We start from the raw sequence: 14,507 nt of genomic DNA, 5'->3' as shown, positions 1-14,507 counted from the left end.
CATTGGCCTTGTGTTTGAATCCTCAGGGTGGGCACAGGGCCAAGGGGCCCTTCCATGTGTAGGCGTCTGTGCTTGATTTCCCACCTTGCCCAAGCCCGTCTCTGACCTCGAGCCCTGACCTGATCTGGACCCACCTGGAGGTTTTGTAAAACCATTTCTTCAAATCACTTGGCTACTGGCTGAGACTTTTGTTGCCTTGGAGCAGGCTGTAGACAACATCTCCTTTGGGAGTCCTCTTCCCTCTAACACCTCCATTCAGCCTCTTCCTCCTGGGCAGATTGTCTCCAGTCCAGCCAGGTAGGTACAGGGGACTAGGGGATGAGAGGAGGCCCTCCCAGGAGTACTTGGCATTTCAATAGGTGTCTCCGACATGAAAGCCGTTCAGCAGGTGGTTTCATAGACCTGGAATGTCCACGTGGGGCCAGTGGACTTAGAGATCAAAGCTAGCCAGGCACCCTCCCCATTCTGGGAGCTGATCAACAAGGCTGACTATTAATCCTATCTGACTATTTTATCGTGGGCCATCAGGCCCAGGGCTGGTCAGGTGTCAGGAATATAGCAAGCAGGCGGTGCAGGAGGAGGCGACACGAGCAGCTTCTGCTCCACTCAGTGGATAGGTGTGCTTCTGTGGCCGAGGACCTCGGCAGGCAGTTGCCCTCTCAACAAACATGCCCTCCCTGTACCCTGAGCACTTGGCATGCCAGGCCATTCTTCAGATCTGGGAAAGCAGGTCTTTTTAGTGGAGTCCTAGGAAGAACCCTTTTTAAAAAGAGAGGATCTGTAACTGCAGTTGGACTTCTTGTGTGCTGAGTTTTCATGAAACGAACTCCGTGGTCTGCAGTGGATCTGGTTGGCTTGTTCTTCCCGCTGCCAACTGGCATCAGGCCGGCAGCATAGAGAAAGGCCAGGGTTCTGGCCATGTGGGGTAGGGATGGACTCAAACCCAGTAGCCTCTGCGTGGTGGCAGTAGTAGGAGTTGTCAAGGCTGCTGGGAGAGTCCTGAGTTACCTTCCGAGAGGGCGAGGGTGTGAGGGCATCTGGCGAGAGGCTGGAGGAGCTCTCTGATTCTTTGAACTTGCCCCTAACCATGAAGGTTGCTGTGTCCTCCCCTCCTGGCTAGAATGGGGGCTCACACCAGGGTGTCCACCTACTTTCAGAATTATAAGCTTCTTTCCAAGACAAAAGGGTAAAGGGGTGCAACCTATTGTGTGTGGTGAGGATTGGGGTTTGTGGATGGCTTTTCATCTCTATCTTCAGGCCTCTTGATTGAGGAGAATGATGAGGTTGGGGCTTGGGCCTCAGACAAACTGGACTGAAGGCCCAGCACCACCACTCTCTGGGGGCCGTGAGCGGGTTCCTGGGTACTTCTAAGGTGCATTTGTGAGAGACAACTGGACTAGTTGATCACTCATGTTTCTACCTTCTGTTTTCAGTGTTTTTTTTTTTTTTTTTTTTAAGACAGAGTCTTGCTCTGTCATTCAGGCTGGAGTGCAATGGCGCAATCTCGGCTCACTGCAAACTCCATCTCCTGGATTCAAGCTATTCTCAGGCCTCAGCCTCCTGATTAGCTGGGATTACAGGCACCCACCACTATGCCTGGCTAATTTTTGTATTTTTTTCCAGTAGAGATGGGGTTTTGCTGTGTTGCCCAGGCTGGTCTCAAACTCCTGAGCTCAGCAATCCGCCCGCCTTGGCCTCCCAAAATGCTAGGATTACAGACACGAGCCACCACAACCAGCCCCTGTTTTCATTTTTAAATCTTTTTTTTTTTTTTTGGAGACAGAGTCTTGCCCTGTTGCCCAGGCTGGAATGCAGTGGCGCGATCTCAGCTCACTGCAAACTCCGCTTCCCGGGTTCAAGCGATTCTCGTGCCTCAGCCTCCCCAGTAGCTGGGATTACAGGCATGTGCCACCACATCAGCTATTTTTTGTATTTTTAGTAGAGACTGGGTTTCACCATGTTGGTCAGGCTAGTCTTGAACTCCTGGCCTCAAGTGATCTGCCCTTGGTCTCCCAAAGTGCTGGGATTACAGGAGTGAGCCACCGCATCCGGCCCCTCTTAAACTTTTAAGTATACAATACAGTATTGTTAGCCATAGGGACAGTGTTGCACAGAGTATTTCTGGAACTTATTTATCTTGCATAATTGAGACTTTATGCACAATGACCAGCAACTCATTGCCCCCTCACTGCAGCCCCTGACAACCAGCATTTGGTCCTCTAATTCTGTGAAGTCGACTTAGATACCTATATAACTGGAATCCTGCAGTATTTGTCAATCCGTGCCTGGCTTATTTCACTTAGCACAATGTGCTGTAGGTTCATCTGTGTTGTCACAAATGACAGGATTTTCCTCTTTTTTTTTTTTTAAGGCTGAATAGTATTCCACTGTGTATTTATATTACATTTTCTTTATCCATTAATCCATTGATGGACACTTAGGTCATTTCCACATCTTGGCTATTGTGAATAATGCTGCAATAAACATGGAAGTGCTAATATCTCTTTAAGACCTTGATCTCTTTCCCTTTTTTTTTTTTTTTTTTTTTTTTGAGATGGAGTCTCACTCTGTTGCCCAGGCTGGAGTGCAATGGACTGCAACCTCCGCTTCCTGGGTTCAAGTGATTCTCCTGCCTGAGCCTCCCAAGTAGCTGGGATTACAGGTACCGGCCACCATGCCCGTCTAATTTTTTGTATTTTTAGTAGAGACGGGATTTTGCCATGTTGGCCAGGCTGGTCTTGAACTCCTGGCCTCAAATATTCCACTTGCCTCAGCCTCCCAAAGTGCTGGGATTACAGGTGTGAGCCACCATGCCCGGCAAGACCTTGATTTCAGTGATGTTTGATAAATACCCAGAAGTCAAATTGCTGAATCATATGGCCGTTCTATTTTAAATGTTTTAAGAAATCTCTGTAGTGTTTTCCATAGTGGTTGCAGCACTTTGCATTCCCACCCACAGTATACAAGAGTTCCAATTTCTCCACATCCTCATCAACACTCGTCTTGTGTTTTGTGATAACAGCCATCCTAATAGGTATGAGATGGTACCTCATCATGATTTTGATTTGCATTTCCCTGATGGTTAGTGACACTGAGCATCTTTTCATATACATGTTGGCCATTTGTATGTCTTTGGAGAAATATCTATTTTTTTTTTTTTTTTTTTTGGCATTGAGTCTTGCTCAGCCACCCGGGCTGATCACACCAGTCCAGTGGTGTGATCTCGGCTCACTGCAACCACTGTCTCCCAGGTTCAAGTAATTCTCCTGTCTCAGCCTCGAGTAGCTGGGATTACAAGCACCCGCCATCATGTCCGGCTAAGTTTTGTATTTTAGTAGAGACCGGGTTTCACCATTTTGGCCAGACTGGTCTTGAACTCCTGACCTCAGGTGATTCCTCTGCCTCAACCTCCCAAAGTGCTAGGATTACAGGCATGAGCCACTGACCCCAGCCAAGACATGTCTATTAAAGTCTTTAACTCGTTTAAAAATTGGGTTATCCTAGCACTCTGGGGGTCAAAGTGGGAGGATCGCTTGAGCCCAGGAGTTCAAGACCAGACTGGGCAACACAGCGAGATGCCATCTCCAAAAAAAAAAAAAAAAAAAGATTGGACTATTAGATTTCTTGTTGAGTTGTAGGAGCTCTTATATATTTTGGAACTGTGTATTTCTGCCTCTTCTAAGAGGGGCCCATTTTTGTGCTTCTCTCATATTAACACGTAGGGCCTCCTAATCCGGTGTGGATGTGCTTCCGGGAGTTGAGAGCCCTTGAAACGGTTCACAGTATCACCTGCTCATGCCTTCCTCTGAGGCAAGGATCTGTATTTTTTATTAGATTCTTAAAGGGATTTGCGCCTCCAAAGAAAATGCTAAAACCCATGGCTTGGGCTGTCAACTTCTCTCTTCCTTGTCCCCAAATCATTTAAGACGCAACTCTTCCAGAAACCCTTCCGTCCCTCCCTGCAGGCTCTCGCTAGTGTGGTCTGAAGATCATGAAGCGGACTCATGTGGGAGCCTGAGCGAGGCAGAGGCTCACCCCATTCCATGGGATAGACGGGACCTGTGTGTTTCCCGCCTCTCCAGGGGACTTGTGCACACCAGCGTCCTGTTGCCTTAATCCCCCTCTGATCTTCCTCTTTTTCATCTCTAGTCTCAAGTCACATAACTTCATCTTCACTTCCTGGGCTTTTCGCTATGTTCCCGCCTTATTTATCTGATTAATTCTTAACCAGATGATCAGAGGTCAAGAGCAGGCTGTGGGTCGGGCAGGCCTGGGTTTGAGTCCACTCGGAGCTGGGCCGTGTAGGGAGCCACGGTTTCCTCGTTTGTTCAATGAGGAGAATATGTGAGTCCTCTGTCTAGAGTGGCTGTGATGGTGACATGGGTGAGGATCTCACCACTTGTTAGAATTTGCTCCTCGTGTGGAATCCGCCCTCGCAGCCTTCCTGCTGTACCACCTGGGGGCTGCCATCTGCTGTCTTGCCCAAGGTAGTGGGAGGGTGGGTTTGTGGCTTGCTTTATTTGGAAACAGACTTGCTGCTGCTCGAGGCAGCCTTTGGCCGCAAAGCATCTGTAAATTTTTCTTTATCAAGCCCAGGGCCTTACAGTACTTGGAAATTCTCTATGGGCTCACAGCCAGGAAGACAGTTTGTATGGAAGGGCCTGAAATGTTGGATTTTGGGGGAGGAAATCCCATTTTATTCTCCCCACTCTAGAAAATTTTGGGGCCATCATCATGCTGTCAAAAAGAAGGAAATTGGCAATTACTCCTGAGAAAATATTACTGTCTACTTGAATAATCAGGCAAAGTTGTTTTTGTTTTAGGGTTTAGAAAAATGTCCCCCCCTTTTTTTTTTACTTTTAGTAGATAATGTAGTTGTATGGAAACACCCCAAATTACACAGAAGCTTCAAAAGAATGCTTTACATCCTTCTTAGTGGTTATTATCTCACTTTATCAACCGTATTTCTTAGAAATCTGATCTGACTGGATGCTACTACATGATTTGTCTCAGGAAGTGGGTATGGTGACTTGGTTTAAAAACAAACAAAAACAACCACCAGCCAAAAAGAAAAAAAGAGAGAGAGTCTTACTCTGTCTCCCAGGCTGGAGTGCAGTGGTACGATCATGGCTCACTGCAGCCTCAACCTCCTGTGCTCAAGCGATCCTCCCACCTCACCTCAGCCTCCTGAGTAGCTGGGACTACAGGTGCACACCTGGCTGATTTTTGAAAACAAAAGGCATTTTGATAAACGTTGGCTATTACCAGAATTATCCCAGGGAGCAGGCCGCCTGCTTGGCACAGTCCCCGGGCCAAACAGGGAGAATCGGCAGAGAACCTTAGGTCTGGCAGCTTAGGAGACGAGTGTGTAGGGACTGTTTTAGAAGGGTCTGCCCCGGGTAGAACCACGGCCCCTGAACAGGGCGTCCTCTACCTCGTCCAATGCCTAGTTTCGAAAAACATCCTTTGTGCTTCCCTCCACGCTCACCTTCTAGTTCCCCTAAACCGGAGTCCCCAGCCTCTGGGCTGCAGACCTGTACTGGTCTGTGGCCTGTTAGGAACCAGGCCGCACAGAAGGAGGTGAGCGGTGGGCGAGGGAGCAGGACTGTCTGAGCTCTGCCTCCTGTCAGATCATCGGTGACATTAGATCGCCACAGGAGTGCAAACTGTGTGTGAACTGCGCATGCGAGGGATCTAGGTTGTGTGCTCCTTATGAGAATCTAATGCTTTGATGATCTGAGGTGGAACAGTTTCATCCCGAAACCATCTCTCCCACACCACCCTCGTCCATGGAAAAATTGTCTTCCATGAAACCAGTCCCTGGTGCCAAAAAGGTTGGGGACCACTGCCCTAAAGTGACCTGCTGCGCAGGAGCTCTGTGTATGCAGCCCCTCTGCTGGGCACGCACCCTCCTTCACCCTTTCCTACGTTTGTCTCCTTTTAGCCTTCGGGTTTTGTCTCAAACGTCAGAGGTCTTCTCTGACCATGGGATCCATGTGTGTGGCCGTCTGATCCTCTCCATTGCAGAACTTGCTTCATTTATTTCCCTGCAAGTTCTCATTTGTAATGAAATTTTGATTATTTAATTGCATACTTATTTATCTATGAGACGGGGAGTAAATATATTTTGTCTGTTTGCTTGTTTGTTTTTTGAGACAGAGTCTCGCTCTGTCGCCCAAGCTGGAGTGTAGTGATGTGATCTCGGCTCACGGCAAGCTCCACCTCCCGGGTTCATGCCATTCTCCTGCCTCAGCCTCCTGAGTAGCCGGGACTACAGTTGCCCGCCACCACGTCCGGCTAATTTTTTGTATTTTTAGTAGAGATGCGGTTTCACCGTGTTAGCCAGGATGGTCTCGATCTCCTGACCTCGTGATCCGCCCACCTCGGCCTCCCAAAGTGCTGGGATTATAGGCGTGGGCCTGTAATCTCTGTCAACTCTTTAAACAAAATTCAAAGTGCCAGAATTTCTGTATTAATTTACTTTCTGTTTAAAATACTGTATTAGTTCCCTAGGGTTGCTGTAACAAAGTACCACAAATGGGAAGGCTTAGAACAATAGAAATGTATTGTTTCACAGTTCTGGAGGCTGGAAGTCTGAGGTCAAGTTATCAACAGGGCCATGGTCCCTCTGAAACCTGGTGGGGAAGGAGCCTTCCTTACTTCTATCAGCTTCTGGTAACCCCACACATTCTTCGGCTTGTGGCAGCACAACTCCAGTCTTCACTGCATCCCTCCACACAGTTGTCTCTCTGGACGTGTCTGTGTCCAAATCAAATTTCCCTCCCCTCCACCGCCCCCCCTTTTTTTTGTTTTTTGAGACAGAGTTTCGCTCTTTTTCCTAGGCTGGAGTGCAATGGCACGATCTTGGCTCACTGCAACCTCCGCCTCCCAGGTTCAAGTGATTCTCCTGCCTCAGCCTCCCTAGTAGTTGGGATTACAGGTGCCTGCCACCACGCCCAGCTAATTTTTTGTATTTTTAGTAGGGACAGGGTTTTACCATGTTGACCAGGCTGGTCTCAAACTCCTGACCTCAGGCGATCGACCTGCCTCAGCCTCCCAAAGTGCTGGGATTACAGGTGTGAGCCAATGCACCTGGCTGCTTCTTCTTTTTTATTTTTTTGAGACAGAGTTTCACTCTCGTTGCCCAGGCTGGAGTGCAATGGTGCGGCCTTGGCTCACTGCAAACTCCGCCTCCTGGGTTCAAGTGATTCTCTTGCCTCAGCCTTCTCAGTAGCTGGGATTACAGTCGTGCGCCACCATGCCCGGCTGATTTTGTATTTTTAGTACAAAATCATTTGTATTTTAGAGATGGAGTTTCACCACGTTGGCCAGGCTGGTCTCGAACTCGTGACCTCAGGTAATCCACCCACCTTGGCCTCTCCAGGTGCGAGCCACCACGCCTGGCCTCATCTTAACTTGATTACATCTGCAAAGACCTTATTTCCAAATCAGGCCACATTCTGAGGTACTGGGAGTTAGGACCTCACCATATCTTTTTGGGTGGACACAATTCAACCCGTAGCAATGACCTAGAGTGCTGTCTGTCTCTGGACTGATAAAATTGTCACAGCTGTCATTTTCTCCATCCTAACAGAAAAAGAAAAGGACAGATTTTCAAAAAACAAAACTTGAAGCATCTCTTCAAGGAGAAACTTTCAGTACCACGTGCAAGACATCAGCACTCCTCCCTGCAAATCGTCTCAGTAACTGCATTTCACCTGCCTACCTCCCTTCACAAACCTGAGCAGGCTAAGCCAGATTTTCTTGGACATGCTCTCTCCTGACTACTACACACAGCTCTAGTTTTCATTGCTACCCAGCCTGGGCCAAACTGGAAAATCCAAGTTGCCTGTCTTTGCCCAGCTGAAGATGAAGATAGGATCTGAGCCTTTCCCTCTATGCTCATGGAAGGCAAAACAGGATGAAAAGCAGGAGATGTGCCGGGCGCGGTGGTTCACGCCTGTAATCCCAGCACTTAGGGAGGCCGAGGCAGGCGGATCACAAGGTCAGGAGATTGAGACCATCCTGGCTAACACGGTGAAACACCGTCTCTATTAAAAATAAAAAAAATTAGGCGGAGCTTGCAGTGAGCTGAGATCCGGCCACTGCACTCCAGCCTGGGCGACAGAGCGAGACTCCGTCTCAAAAAAAAAGGAAGAAGAAGAAAAGCAGGAGATGCAATAGTTCCTCCAAAAACCAACTGTTACCAGGATATAAAACTCTGCAGTAGGTCATTGGGAGAAACTATGAAATCTCTGTCTCCAAAGATTTCCAGGGAGATAATGTAAAGCATTGGATCTTCTGTGGCTTTCGGACTGCCACTGGCCTGGAGGCTGTGTCTTCCACTAGCTGTCCAAATCTTTTTCTCTAGGATTCTGAGTCTGGCACAGGTCGGTGAGTGTCATTCCACCATATATTTTTTCCAAGGGAAGGAATTAACTACTGGGTGGTTTGGGGGTGAGAGTGGTCTTATTGACTCTCGGGAGGGTTTCCTGTGCTGGCTGGGACCTTCATTTGTAAATTAAGTCTCAACTCCCATCCCCAATCAGGCAATGGGTGCGTGGGTGTCTAGTTCCACTAGTGTAAAGTCATTTGTGATTATCAATTGTATAAATGATTTGTGGATCATTGTTGAGCCCTTGGCGGGCTAAAGACAGCAAGAAGCAATTAGTTTTCTGATCTACATGGTTTGTCAACATAAAAGGTTTGGGCTGACACGTCCTCCAGATGACACCCATTTCTTGGCATGGCTGAGATGGCCACAAGGCCTTTGTTGTTCATTCATCTTGCCTGAAGAAGCCCGGGAGGTGAGAGGAGGGGGAGGGATCCAAGCTTGGGGAGGGTCACAGCTGCTGGACATCTGAGTCCTATTTCATCAGCAGCAGCCAGGCTCAGTGGGAACCATTGCTAGGGCTTCCTGGCCCAGCCTCAGCTGGGAGAAGCAGGGCTCCCTCCCCACTTCACTTTAGGGAATAGGACTGCTTCCAGGCAGCCGGAGGCCAATTATCCAGACTGAGGGATACCCAGGGTGACAAGCAGAGACATGGCGAGAAAATAAAATAAATGGAAAAGTGGATTATTAGCGTGAAAGATTGACTTATACAGCATCTGATAGAAACAGTTTAGGGATGTTTTTCCCCCTTTAATTTATATTTTTCCTGACCACAAAAATAAATAGTCATGGTAGAAAATTTGGAAAACACACAGAATTATGAAAAAGACAAAGAAATTCAACTGTAATCCCCACTATCCAGAGATACCATCTGATAATATTTTGGTGTATATCCTTTCAATAGATGACATTTTCTCTTGACCAAATAAAGCGTTCTGCGCATCTCATAATTTTTCAGGATAAATCTCTCCATGTGTGAAGACTTTCGTTGCTTCAAGCAGAGTTTGTGGACATTTCTGCAAACCACCTCCATCCCCATCTAGAACTGCTTTGATGCCTCGACTTTTTCTAACAAGACGCATAGCATAGCCTCTCCCACTTGGAGGCAGGAGGTAGGCTGAGCCCCGGATAGGCTACTGACTCCCCAGGAATTGTATCATTGACTTCTGGACTGGGACAGAATTTGGCTTGGAGTTCCTGCCTGCCTTGCCCTACCCCCTTACCTAATGGGAGGGCCTACTCCTTGGTCACCTGTTTGGCTTGTCTACTACTTGCCTGATTCCATTGCTCCACACCTTCCACCTTTGTATAAGATCTGATGAGATCTTGTTTCTGATGCTACCTTTGTCTTCACCCTTTCGTCCCTAACACACAACGTCTTCCCAGCCATCTCCCTCTAAGAATCTCCATAAATGGCACCAGTAAGATTTGTTCTTGCAGTGGTTATCTGTTGTTTTAGCTGGCCCAACATCTGTGTTTTCACCTCCTGATGTTAACATCTCGGTATTCCTTTGGGGAACACCCTTCAGTTGCAAAGATGCTCATATGATCTGGCCAATTAGTAGAGCCCATCATTTTGGCTACTGTGATTGGTCCAGGGAGGGACATGTGACTTAAGTTGTTCCAATGAGAGTCACACCTGGGACTTGTGCCAGGAATTCAGAGAATGAGGTGCGCTCTCCCTGTTGAAGCTTCTGAAATGGGATAACCAAATCCTTGGGCTTCTGGGGGCCATGGTATGAAGAGCTCCTATCTGGGATTGAAGCCACTAAGGCGGAAATCGGAGCCACAAAGTGGCAGGGTGGGGGTAGAGAAAAAGATCCATTAAGTCCTGTGACACTTCACTTAGGTCCTTAGATTCAACTGCTCTGAAAGCCCAGCCTTGGGAGTCAATAAATCCTGTCATCTATTTTTTTTTTCTCTTCAGTCAATTTGTCTTGGGTTTTTGTCATGGCCAACCCAAATAATTCTGACTAATAATATGGCTCCTGTCCTAGGGGTTGGGGGGAATCTATTCTCAAGGCCAATTTGGATGTCAGGGAGCCCAAGTTCCTGGACATTCAGGTGCATACACCACATGGGGAGAGACGGTTAGAGAGGGGAAATTGGCCACTTTGGGATACAAGACGGGAGTGATGAAGAGATGCTTCAAGTTCCTGTCACAGAGGATGCCATGTTCCTGTCACAGAGATGCTCACAAACAAAGCACGGGGTATATGGTGGCCATTTTTAAAAGTGCTTCTTGGACCTAAGACTCTTTGGTGGTCGTGTGCACATCACTGTCATTGCCAGCATCACCAGCACCTGCTGAGGACTATTATGGGCCTGTGGAGGGGGTGGGGAAACAGACTATGAAAACCCAGAGGAGCACCTGATTGAGAGATTATGATTCACTGGAGAAGTTGCTTGAATAGCCTGTCATGGTGGCTCATGCCTGTAATCCTAATACTTTGGGAGGCTGAGGTGGGTGGATCACTTGAATCTAGGAGTTATTGACTCTAGTCTCTAGGAGTCTAGTGAGACCTCAAAAAAAAAGAAAAAAAAGGTGGCTGGCACAGTGGTTCACGCCTGTAATCCCAGCACTTTGGGAGGCTGAGGCAGGTGGATCACTTGAGGTCAGGAGTTGGAGACCAGCCTGGCCAACATGGTGAAAGCTTGTCTCTACTAAAAATACAAAAAATTAGTCGAGTGTGGTGGTAGGCGCCTGTAACCCCAGCCTGAGGCAGGAGAATCTCTTGAACCTGGGAGGTGGAGGTTGCAGTGAGCTGAGATGGAGCCACTACACTCCAGCCTAGGGGACAGAGAGAGACTCCATCTCCAGCGGGCGGGAGGCGGGGGAGTTGCTTGAATAAAATTTGTCTGAACACCCAGGGGGCTCCCCAGAGGAAAGTCACTGCTGAGCTGAGACTTTGGGGGTCCTGGGGGTGGTCAGAAGGAGAGTGGAAGGGTAATTCAGGTAGAGAGAGCAGTTTGGGCCAAGGCAAGAAGGTGGGAAAGAGGTGAGAGTTGAGGCTATAAGGGCAAAGCAGGTGGTGAGGGGTGCCCTGGACTTTAGCAGGTTGGGGCTCTACCCAGACGAAGAGTGGGAGTCAGATCTGTTCTGGGAGAAGCAAACCCTGGTGGAGGCGCGGAAGACAGAGAGGCAAGAAACCAATAGCCGCAGCTGCCACCTAAACAGTTTTTCACTTCCCCTCCTCCCCCATTTTCTCCCTCCTCCCCTACCTCTCCCTCACCCCTCTCCCGGCTCCTTCCTTTCTTTCTTCTCCCCTTTCCCTGCCTCCCCCTTTCACCCATTCTCTGCCTTCCTCATCTCTCTTCCTCATTCTTCTTTCCCCTTCCTTCTTCTCCCCACCTGCTCCTTTTACCCTCCCTCCCTCCCCCCTCTGCCCTCCTCTTCCTGCCCCCCTTCTGCCTCCTTAGGGGCATAATCCCCCTGGGACGGGAGTAGAACCTGCTCCTTGACCTCCAGCAGCCACAGCCTCTGACAAGCTTATTTTGGCCAAAAGATGCCCCCGCCGCCCCCATCCCCAGCCCTAGGAAGGGAGGCGCTGAGACAGGAGAGCCTGGGGTGGGCCAGGGTTGCTGCCAGCCAAGAAGGGAAGTGAGGATTGAGCTGACTTTCTTGTTATTATTTTTCTCCCCTGGGGGCCACCAGCATAGACTTCTGGGCTTGGAGTCTTTATAGATTCTCACTCCCTTGGCAACACAGCGCTCCTGTCCAACCTGGAGTGTTTAATTACCAAGGAAAAGAATGATTTTTTTTTTTTTTCCCTGAGAATCCATTTAATTATTTGATTGCACAGTAACCAAAGAGTGTGAGAGGCCTGTAGCCAGAAGGGACTTCAAAGCATTACCTTGATGTTGCTGAGTGGGGCATTAATGGGTTCTGAAGGCAGGAGATTGCTAAAGAGAGGGAAAGTATTCAAAGCGCCTCGCAATCCTGCCAGCAATCTCGAAAAATGCATAAACACTGGAATGCTCTGTCGGAGAGGGAAGGAGAGTTCAAAGGGACTGGGAGAGTTTTCATGTAAAGTTTAGCGTTTAAGGCGTGACTGTTGGCTATGGAGACTCAGCGTTTGAACTCTTGTTTATTAAAAACAGTTTCCCAGCCATTCAGCGGGTTCCCAAAGACAACAGAGAAATGCAGACTTTTGCAGGGAAGAAGGTTTAAAGGCTTCATTGATTCCTACCTAGGGTTTTCCCCGCCTGCTCTTTTGTGCTTGTTTGCTTTCTTTTCTTTTCTTTTTTATTATTTTTTTTTAATCAAGTTTTAAAAGTCCCACTCTCAGAGGGAGGAGGCTGCAGAGAGAGAGGTCTCCTTCCCTAGCCCCACCCGGGAGAGCAGGTTGCCCTGCCCTGCTGTTGGCTGTTGTGCTGGGAGGCTGGGGACTGTGCTGCTGATGCTCCTACCTCCAGGTTCTTTGGAGGCAACGGCTGTGGGCTGGATTCTGGGCCCAGCTCTGGCTTGTCCAGAGGAACTGCTGGCTGTGGGGTTCTCCACTTTTCTCTGCTCTTACTTGTTGGCCCCGGGGAATGGAAGCACCCTAGGCTCTCCTGCATACACCCTCTGATGAGGCTCAGAGAAGGCCTTCAACTTTCCAGGCCTGATTTCCAAGCCCAGGGACGTGGGCTAGTATCTGGTAGTGACCCAACACTGTTCCTAAAATCCCATTTGAAAGATGGTTTGGTTGGGCGCAGTGGCTCACGCCTGTAATCCTACCACTTTGGGAGGCCGAGGTGGGCAGAACACTTGGGGTCAAGAGTTCGAGACCAGCCTGGCCAACATGGCAAAACCCTATCTCCACTAAAAATATAAAAATTAGCCAGGCATGGTGGTGTGCGCCTGTAATCCCAGCTACTTGGGAGGCTGAGGTGGGAGAGTTGCTTGAACTTGGGAGGCAGAGGTTGCAGTGAGCTGAGATCACACCACTGCACTCCAGTCCAGGTGACAGAGTGAAACTGCATCTCAAAAAAAAAAAAAAAAAAAAAAGGTTTAAATAAAATCCATAGAGGAACCCTCAAGCCACAGACCTCTCTCTGGCTCCCACATCCCTCCCAAGCCTCAGCAAAAGATATCCAACCACACTTGGATATCTGGTTGATCTCCTTGTTCCTCACGTCAGAAAGAAGTCAACTTTGCCTCACAGGCCAGCCTGGACCTGAGAAAATGAGAGACAGTTCAGGGCAGAGCCACTTCTCATGGGCAACTCTGGCCTCTGGGGAATGTTTCTCTCCATCCACCCTGACCTTGCTAGCTTGGAGAAGCAGCCAGGAAGTCAGGGGCAAGAGGCGCTGGGCAGGATGCCACAGCCCTGCCTGGCACTCACCTTGGGGACCTTGAGCAAAATGCCTCTGTCTTCTATGTTGCAGGATGACGCATATCTGAAGCACATCATACAGGGACTGTGGCCAAGCCCTCCCTGAATTAGGGCTTCTCTGTCCTTCCTTTGAGAACATGGCTAAGATCTCACCCAACTCTATACTCTCATTCACGTTTATTCTAACGCAAAGAACAGGTTTTCAAACTAAACATTTTGTTTTGTTTAACCAGAAGCCCCCAGGCTACATCACAATTTTTTATTAAAATACTGTATGGAACCTATCCAGGCTCCCCACCCACACCCCCTTGGCTTTTTGGTTTTTTTTTTTTTCCATGGGAAGATGGATCGTCAGGGCAATTCCAACTGTCTTTATGACATAAGAGGAAAAAAACTCACACATTTCAAACCACAATGTTCATGTTCACACCCATGTGCATTCTCTCTTCCGTATGAATTTCACTTCTTTCTGAGTCAGCGGCAGTGATGTGCCGGCAAGCACTGAACGCCTGGCTCTCTAGGGGACAAGCCCTGATGTGTCACATTTGCCAATTTCCATGGTGTAAAGACTTCCGCCATGGTTGATTTCCAACTGCCAACCTGAGGTTGCTAAACCAGGAGTTTGTAAGAGAAGCCCTTGATCAGCTCTCAGAAGCCAATGTGAGCTCACTCCAGCTCACCACTGAGAAGGACTCCAAAACAGGTGAGTTTTTGAGAGGATTCCCGTAGAAGCTGCTTTCTCTTCACAGTACCCTCATTCCAAAAGACTGCACCTTAGCTAAAAGGCTAAAGAGTCT

General features: G+C 48.5%; 1 long non-coding RNA gene across 1 annotated transcript; it reads left to right on the top strand.

Moving 5' to 3' along the window:
* The first annotated feature begins 7,122 nt into the window (after positions 1 to 7,122).
* LOC144336109 (uncharacterized) lies at positions 7,123 to 9,822 on the top strand. Its single transcript, XR_013407556.1, has 2 exons — positions 7,123 to 8,394; positions 9,351 to 9,822. It is a non-coding gene; the product is annotated as an uncharacterized LOC144336109 (long non-coding RNA).
* Positions 9,823 to 14,507: the final 4,685 nt, after the last annotated feature.

The sequence above is a fragment of the Macaca mulatta genome, chromosome 16 (genome assembly GCF_049350105.2).
Source record: "Macaca mulatta isolate MMU2019108-1 chromosome 16, T2T-MMU8v2.0, whole genome shotgun sequence".
Taxonomy (NCBI): domain Eukaryota; kingdom Metazoa; phylum Chordata; class Mammalia; order Primates; family Cercopithecidae; genus Macaca; species Macaca mulatta.
Note: the sequence above shows the minus strand (reverse complement) of the source record. Positions and strands in the feature narration are given on the sequence as shown.